Here is an 8,854-nt window from a genome sequence, read left to right on the forward strand (position 1 = left end):
CCAAGGAGCTCCTGAGCTGGAAGAGGCCGCTGCGCACCGTGCTCGGCTTCGCCGGGGCCAACCTGCTGTTCTGGTGAGACCTCGGGGTTAGGGCGGGTGTGTGTCGGGGGTTAGGGGACGTCCAGGAGGGCAGCCGACCTTAGGGCGCTTGGGGTGGGGGTGCGCGCTGGACACTGCGGAGTAAGAAGTGTCAGCCTTGCCCCACTTTCTTGGTCACCTTGCTGAGCAGGTAGACACCCACTTCAACTCTGCTCCAGAGGCACTGCCTGTAAACAGTTGTCATCGTGTGTGTGTGTGTGTGTGTGTGTGTGTGTGTGTGTGTCCTGTCTCACAGGCCAGGTCGTTGGCTGACCCGCCTGCACCTGTACCTGTAGGTGTGCCCGGCATACTCCGTAACTTGGGCTTCTGCTTTCTAAAACTCGCAGGTTTTGACCTGTTCCCCCAAAGCATGCCCGAGCAATCGTGCTTGAACTTGTATTCGTTCTTGCACCCCCAGCAGGCATATCTGGACCAGCTTAGGTACATGCTCCAGACTGCCACCTGAGATGGGCACTGAATGATTTGTTTTTCCCTTCCCGGGAGGGTTGGGTTTACTGTCTTTACTCCCCCAGGAGAAAACAGGAGGCAGCCAGATGGATTATATACACCCCCACCCGGGAGGTGTACACAGAGAGGAAAACAGGCATATTTTTAGGTGAAGTACAGAGGGAATACACAGGAATGGCTATGACAAGCCCCTCATCAACAGGTTTGTCCCTCCATATAGACCCCATCACCGGCAAGGACGGGGGAAGTGTCTGGCTCCTTCCTTGAAAGACAGCTCCCTCATCTGATGGAGGGCGGAGAAAAGCCTTCTTTGTTTGCAACCCTGTCCTCATAACAAGCATGACCCACACCGTGCAGATTAAGCAGGGCTTAGGTAACAGATATATTGTTGTAGGGCATAGATTTCTTAACCTTAAAGTTAGGAAATAAGTGCGCAAGTCATACATACGTAGCCTGCTGTTTTCTAGGTGAATCGAGCAACTCAAAGATTTTTTCTTACAGATCTGTGCTAGTCCTGGCTTTCCCTAAAAACTTGCTGTATCTTATCAGGGCCCCTGAATGTGAATTAACTTGGCTTTGGGTCTCTTTGCTATCAGTATTTCTAGAGTTTTTTCCAAATTCCTTTATCCTGTTGTGAAGTTATGTGAGCACTCAAAATAAGGAGAATATGTTGTGTTATGCTAGGTGGGTTGTGCCTCACTCATTTTTCCAATGTGGAACATATTTTTAAAATCATTTTCCTTATTTTTAAATTTTATTTATTAAAAATAGCTAATAGTCTTATAGTTCAAAAGTTTGATGGTACAAGTGGATAGACATTTTGAAAATTTCTTTCCCATGCCTGTCTCTGGCTACCCAGTTTCCTCCCAGAGGCAACCAATGTTACCTGTTTCCTTGTATCTTTCCAGATAATGCATATTTCAGCAGATACTCAATATTCTACCCAAATTGAAGAATACTGCCTGTGCTATTCCTCTTCTTAGTGTGTCTTGGTGATCACTTCCTTGTTCTTTTTCAGCTGCATAGGATTCCATTGTAAGGATGTCCCTGATTATTTAACCTGTGTCCTACTGATGAACTAAGGTTGTTTCTAAACTTTTGCTATCTCAGTGTTATATATAATGGATTTATACATGCACTATTTTGCATATATGCAAGTACTTATGTAGGATAAATTCCCAGAAGTGGGATTGTTGGATCAGAGGGGACATGCACTTGTAATTTTGATGGATATAACTAAATTATTAGACTTCCTTGGAGTTCTACCAATTTATACTTCAACCAGCAATGTGTATGACTGCTTGTTTCTCTCTACCCTTGCCAACAGCATTTTCTCAAACTTTTTGATTGCAAATCAGATAGGTAAAAAAGGGTATCCCACTATGGTCTTCAATTTTTATTTCTCTGGGGTTGAGTATTTTTCCTATGTTCAAGGGTCATTATAATTATTTTTTCTTTGCATTATCTGTTTATAAATAACTTTTATCCATATTTTTAGTTGAGCCATTGGGCTTTTTCCTATTGATTTGTAGGAACTCTTTTTATATTAAGGATTTTAGCCTGATTTCTATAATATGAGTTGCAAACATTTTTTCCTATGATGTATTCTGTATAACCTCTATTGTAAAGAATGACTTCTGCATAAAATAATTGAAGGCGTATTTGGCATTATTCGAGTGATGTCTTCTATCCATTTGGTTTTATGAGTTCTTTGGAGAAGCAAACAATGACCAGGCCTTCAACCCATTTATATCTTTGATCATCTCTTTTATTTCTTTCCAGTTTGCAGTGTCTACATTCCATGCATGTATTTTCTTTGATAGAAAAATAATAGTATCGCTTTTTAAATTATGAAATATTTGTTAACTGGAATTTCTGACTCATTTATTAATTTCATTAAAATTTTGGACTTTTCCCCTTTGTTGTTTCTGGGGTTAAACACTTTTTGAGGACATCATTTCCTTTAAATAGTGTAATTTTTGTTGTTGTTAATTCTCACTTGAGAATATTTGTTCATTGATTTTTAGAGAGGGTGTAAGGGAGGGGGAAGAGAGATAGAAAGAAAGAGAGGGAGAGAGAGAGAAACATAGATGTGAGAGAGACACATTGATTGGGGTTGCCTCCCACCCGAGTCCCAACCAGAGCCGGGGATTGAGCCTGCAACCTAGGTACATGATTTTGACTGGAATTGAACCCAGGATCCTTCAGTCCTCGGGCCAACGCTCTATCCACTGAGCCAAACCAGTTAGGACATAAGTAGTGTACTTCTTATCAAGTGATCTTAAATGATGATGTTAAAACATTCTGTGTCCCAGTCACTCTAAAGCTCTATATTTTTAATGAGAAAAACAAAAAGATCAAGGTTAGAAATATGAGGAACCCATATCTTATCTTAAGCAAGAGTGATGTTGTTTCTACTTTAATTAGTATTTAATTATTTCATTTTTGTGGAAACTAACTTTTCAAACATATATTTTTGAATGATTTAATACCTGGTACCAGCAGTAGCTTTCAGGATTTTGGGTTTGAGTTCAAAAGCTCTAACATATATTGCCTGCTCATTATCTGCAAGATTTTAGTACTGTGAACTACAAAACCCAGCATTGAGGTATGGCCTTAACAAACGGGTATAACTCAAGGCTGTGTGAAGCAATTGTGTTAGAAGAGTCAGAGAAAGGCCCAGCCGGTGTGGCTCAGTGGTTGAGCATCAGCCTATGAACCAGGAGGTCACGGTTTGATTCCTGGTCAGGGCACATGCCCGGGTTGTGGGTTTGATCCCTAGTGTGGGGCATTTGGCAGCCAATCAATGATTCTCTCTCATCATTGATGTTTCTATCTCTCTCTCCCTCTCCCTTCCTCTCTGAAATCAATACAAATACATTTTTAAAAAAGAATCAGAGGAAGGATAGGTTATCCTGATGCAGTTCCAGGGGAGTGGTGGCATTGTGGACAAGAAGAAGTTGTGGGGTCTTAATGAGGAGATCGTGCCTGGGCCAGATCTTGATGGACAGGAATGTTTTGGGTAGATCTAGTACATGGTCAGCAGCCTTCCGGTCCTTAGGAACTGTACCTGATATTTCAGTCAGTATTGCCAAACTGATATGATGGCACACGGGTTGGTAGAGAAAAGTGGGAAAATGAGACTGGCTAGGTGTTTTGGAAAAACATTTTGGGGCAATGGTTTCCTTGAATGTCATGTTATGTCTGTGGACTTGTCTTTTGTTTAGACAATGGGGGCAAAACAAAAGCCACCTCATTAATGTATCCGTGAATATTTTCATGGGTAAGTAAATTGTGGTCCATTTATTCCATTTATTCCTGCCGTCCCCCGAATACTATCTAACAAAGCTACAGCGATAGGCAACAACATGGATGAGTTTTTGTGTCGGGGAGTAGGGCTCCCTTCTCCGCGTCCAGCACAGAGAGAGAGCGCGAACCAGTTCTTTCAAGTAGAGGCGCTTTCGTAGGGCTCCCTTCTCCGCGTCCAGCACAGGGAGAGAGCTCGAACCGGTTCTTTCAAGTAGAGGCGCTTTTGTGATTGAGAAATGAAAGACAGACGCAGAAATAGAAAAGCTGGGTCTGGGTGGGCTTCTGTCCTCTTCTGGCAGAGAGGCAGAGAGACCAAGTCCCAAAGCAGCATGTTTATTTTATAGTCCAAGTTCCCCAAAATATCAGGAGGTTTCACCAAAACTCAAGATAATGGAGGTATTCCCGGTGCTTGACTGGATTTACATAATAAAAACCCATTCCCCGCACCTGGGCTTTGAAGAGTTGAGCTGAAGGCATTCTCACCTTTTGGCCAGAAATGCCCCCAAGGAAGGGCTATGCCAATGCCTTGGGTTCAGTCAACATGACTTAAAGGAGAGCCACGGCAGCGCCTTCCCTGGCAGGGGCCCCCCACAAGTTTTAAAAATGTAATTTGGGGCAGAAGAAGCACACAGTAATATGTGCAGAATGATTCAGTTTTTTAAAAAAGTTTCAAAATGTGCAAAGCTGAACAGTATTGACTGGGGATATACACATAGGAGATAAGAAAGACACATTTCTTATTCCTGAAATCAAGAGAGTGGTCGTTCCTGGGAGGAGTGAGAAGGTGTGATCCCAGGGGGACATATGGAAGGTTCTGGGGTACAGGCAGTGTTGTATTTTCTGACTTGGGTAGCGGTTACATAGTGTTCAAGTTATGAGTATTTTATAACTGTGTATGTATGTATTATCTATGTATTTTATGGAAAATACTAAAGTATTAAATTATGCTAAGAAATGGTACTCACTCAGAGCTCCGCGGAGTTTGATAAAATGCAGACCACATACAGTGTTTGCTTCAAGAACAGCATGTCCACAACCTGAAATAGATGGTGTGGCACTTAATAGTAGTCTGAGGGCTGTGTCTCCCTTATTTTATCAACGAGGGACATGTTTTTAAATTCTTTCTCTTAAAAATTTAAATTTTATTTATTTTCAAAATAATTAGCTAATACCGCCTCACGGTTCAAAAGTTTAAAAGTACAAAGGGGCCAACAGTTTGAAGATCTCTTTCCCACGCCTGCCCCTGGCTACGGTTTCTTCCCAGAAGCCATCAGTGACACCCGATGGTAAACACAACATAGAATGGAATGAACCCAATGAAACGGAAAATGCCCATTTGGTTGTGGTTTTAAAGAATTAACTGTTTGCAGTGGACCATCAATAAAGTGCACAGACTCCTAAGTGTACAGTCCAATGTCACACCTATGTAACAAAGGCAACCAAGATCTAGGCCATTCATTCCATCACCCCAAACGATTTCCTGTCAGAACCCACCCTGAGGACTGACCTGCTTCCCATCACCATAGATTCTATTTGTCTTCCCTAAAGTTGCACATAAATGATACCATCTATTAGGATGTCTTTTGTGTCTGGCTTTGTTTACTCAGCGTACAGTTTGGAGATTCACCCCGTTGTGCATATCAGTTATTTGTTCCTTTTTGTTGATGACCAGGCTGCCACTTCAGGGATATGCCACGATTTGTTTATTCACTGGTCAGTTGATGTTCATTTGGGTTGTTTTCAGGGTTGGCTCTCATGAATAAAGTTATTGAAAAAAATTCCGACAGAAGTCTTTGTGTGAGATGTCTGTTTTTGGTGAGAGGAGTGGCGAGCTCTGACGCATGTTTTCTGCGGCCACATGACGGTTGCCTTGGACAGGCAAGGGATGGAGCAAAATGCCCCTATTCTCAGTCTCCTGGCGGGTCACAGCACTGAAATTGGATGCCTTCCAACGCAGCCTCCCTCTCGGGGCACACTGTCTCTGCAGCCTAGAAAGTGCCCTGATGTGATTCAGTATTGAACCCACAGTTGGAGGCTTGGCATACAGGAAAGTCTAGGCCTTGGGCTTTTCCCAGAGCATCTGGCATCGCATGACAACATTACCCTCCATTTGTGTGAATAGTAAAACTGCAAGAACGTGATTTGCCTGAGGTGACTGCACAAGGGCAGGAGACCTTGGGTACTATGACTTCTGTGACGTCTCAGGCTGGGCACCCGTGTAATCTGGAATGCCCAAGACCCACAGGGAGTCCTTGGGGTGCTGTCCTGTGGCGTTGGTTTGGAAGGTTGCAGGATCCAGCTCACACTTGGTGTCAAGAGCCCCTCTATACCATCACCGATGGTGCCTCCAGCTTGTTAGAGGAAGGTTGAAAGGGCCGGGCTTAGAAGGACACCTCTTCCTCCCATACCTGGGGAGGAGGGGGAAAGGGAGGCGCGCCTGTAGTGGATGTGCCCAGGAGTCATGGGACAGTGGTGACTAATATCTCTTTGAAGGAGGAACGGTCTACTGAGATTGAGAAGGTTGAGCGAGGACGAGGCTGGCTATATTTTTCGTGGGGAGGATAGCAGGAAATCACAAATAATTGGGGGGAAACGTTGGATGACATTGTTTTCCTGGTTTTATTTATGTCCGGCCATTTCTACAGTGAATACGTTTTTATCAGATCCCTGTATTTTCATCTTTGTCCTCATAGACCAGTTTTTTTCAAGCTGCATTGTTTTCATGGAATAGTGCTAAATTTAGTATTGTGGCCACCTCTATGCTGTATTGTATTAGTAGTCAGTATTGCTCGAGAAATGACAGAAGCGAGCTCAAAAGTGTCTGTAGTATCCACATCTCTTTACATACATGCTTTCAGAAGCATAAAACTCTGAAGTGTTTTCAAAGATTCTCCAGGAAGATTTTCATTTTATTTTAAATGTTTTTGTCTTGATTTCAGAGAGGAAGGGAGAGGGAGAAAGAGGTAGAAACATCAATGATGGGAGAGAATCATCCATGGGCTGCCTCCTGCACGCCCCACACGGGGAATTGAGCCTGCAACCCAGGCATGTGCCCTGAACAGAAATCGAATCAGTGACCTCCTGGTTCATGGGTTGAAGCTCAAACACTGAGCCACGCTGGCTGGGCAAGATTTTCATTTTCTACATGCTTTCTTCTCTGCTTATTTCAGTTTATTTGGGAAGGAAATATTTTTCTCTTGGGGATGAAGACAGCACTACCTAAATGAAAACACACTGGGCGAGGTGTGGCCACTTACATGCTCCACATGGAGTCTTAGAACTGGGAGAAGGAGCTGCAGCCACCCATGGGCCAGCCGGCCTCCTATCTCTGCCCAGACACTGAGCGAGCCTTTCATTGGAAAGATAAACAGATGACGCCAGCACTCGCTCAGGTTGTGGCCACGCCTGGGTTACTGGATACACCGATTTGGATACACTGGATACACTGCTGTGTAACAGCCGGTGTTCTTTTGACAAATTTGGGGGCACACTTTCTGTGGCCTTACATGATTTCACTTGGGGATACCTGCAGTGATCATTGATTTTAACAATGACCATTGATTGGGCTCCTGCTTTGCGTCACTTGGCATAGTTATTATTTATTTCTCACACCACCCAGCAAGGTGTCATTGTCCAATTTTGCAGAGGGGAACGTTGAGGCCCAGGGCATTTAAGTCACTTGCCCCAAGATGCTTGGATTTCAACCAGGCTTTTGTACATTTTTTCCCCTAACAACTAGAGCCTACTGCAAGGGGAGTAAAGTGAGTGTGATGTTATATGGCTTACTCCATATGTCTTCTACAGGACCCAGTGAATTTACTTCTCAATTAAAACATTGGCTGCCTCCCACATAGCTGGTTGTCTCTTATCTGCTTTCAGGAAAGAAGTTGATTTATTTTTCCAAATAAAATTTCATCACTAACCACAGCTCCATTCTACCACCTTTGTTTTCCGTTTTCCAGCGTTAATTGCAAAAACCCAGAGTGCATCTCTCTGAGTTGTCAGGTGGTCCAGCTTCATTATGTTTGGGTGCCCTTTTGTGTTTGCCCTTTTGATTGGAGGGTGGCCCTTTCTCTCCAGGTAGAAGGTCGTGTGGACCCCCGCATCTTCTCAGGTGGCTGTGCTGCTTGATGGTGTCTAATAGCACCTAAAACATGTGTCCTTTGGGCTGTAAGCCTGGGTGCGTTTAGTGTTGGGGATGGCATCCTGTCTTTAAGGAGCACTTCAGCCATACCCTGGGGGAGGGGAGCTGGGCTATTGGCTGGCATTGACAGAGCAGGGGAGGATGTTCGGGGACTCAGATCCCCTGCTCCTCTGGCCCATGTGCAGAGCCTCCCTGCTCTGTTTCAGCTCCCTCCGCCTCCGAGGCTCTGCCTGTGTCCAGCATGTCACCCACAGCCCCTTCACTGTCGTCAGTCTGTAGTCACCTGCCACCTTCTCTGGGTCTTGCCTGTTAATTTCAGTATTTGGATCTGCTTGTATTTTTCATGGTACCTGGAACAATTTGAAGGTATTTTATTTTCCTATGGGTTTGTTTTTCTAGTTTTTAGAAACTTAGTAAAACTCTGTTGACAACCAATTACGTAAAAAGAAAAAAATAAAGCTACATTTATAGAATATGTAATAAATGATATGGAAAGTACTACATATGAAAGTCAGTCACTCTCTCTCTCTACACATACATGCATGCTTTCTCTTTTTCGCTGTCTCTCAGATCGATTAATCCCAACTGACTTTTAATAAAAGCAAGAAATTCTCTTGTCCCGTCTCTTTCCACTTCCTGGTTGTTTCTCAGAGCAAATATTGTTAATGATTTGCTTTTAGCTCTCTTTAGGCTTTTCTAAATAATATCCTTAAAATGCCAATTTTTTTACATTTATAATTTGTTTTTAAAAATTGTGAGGTATAATTGACATTAACATTATATTAGGTATACAGTATAATAATTTCATGTTTATATATATTGTGAAAAGATCACCACAATAAGTCTAGTCAGTAG

The 8,854-nt window shown here is 43.2% G+C and overlaps 1 protein-coding gene across 1 annotated transcript in view; it reads left to right on the forward strand.

The window, feature by feature from the left end:
- Nucleotides 1–6: 6 nt before the first annotated feature.
- The window catches only part of FAM134B (family with sequence similarity 134, member B), a 101,304-nt gene continuing 92,456 nt past the window's right edge, over nucleotides 7–8,854 (forward strand). The window contains exon 1 of the mRNA XM_014546334.1: nucleotides 7–73. The gene's annotated coding sequence lies outside the window, so the exon portion shown is untranslated. The remainder of the gene's footprint in view (nucleotides 74–8,854) is intronic.

This window comes from Myotis brandtii, unplaced genomic scaffold, assembly GCF_000412655.1.
Source record: "Myotis brandtii unplaced genomic scaffold, ASM41265v1 scaffold440, whole genome shotgun sequence".
NCBI classification, from domain to species: Eukaryota; Metazoa; Chordata; class Mammalia; order Chiroptera; family Vespertilionidae; genus Myotis; species Myotis brandtii.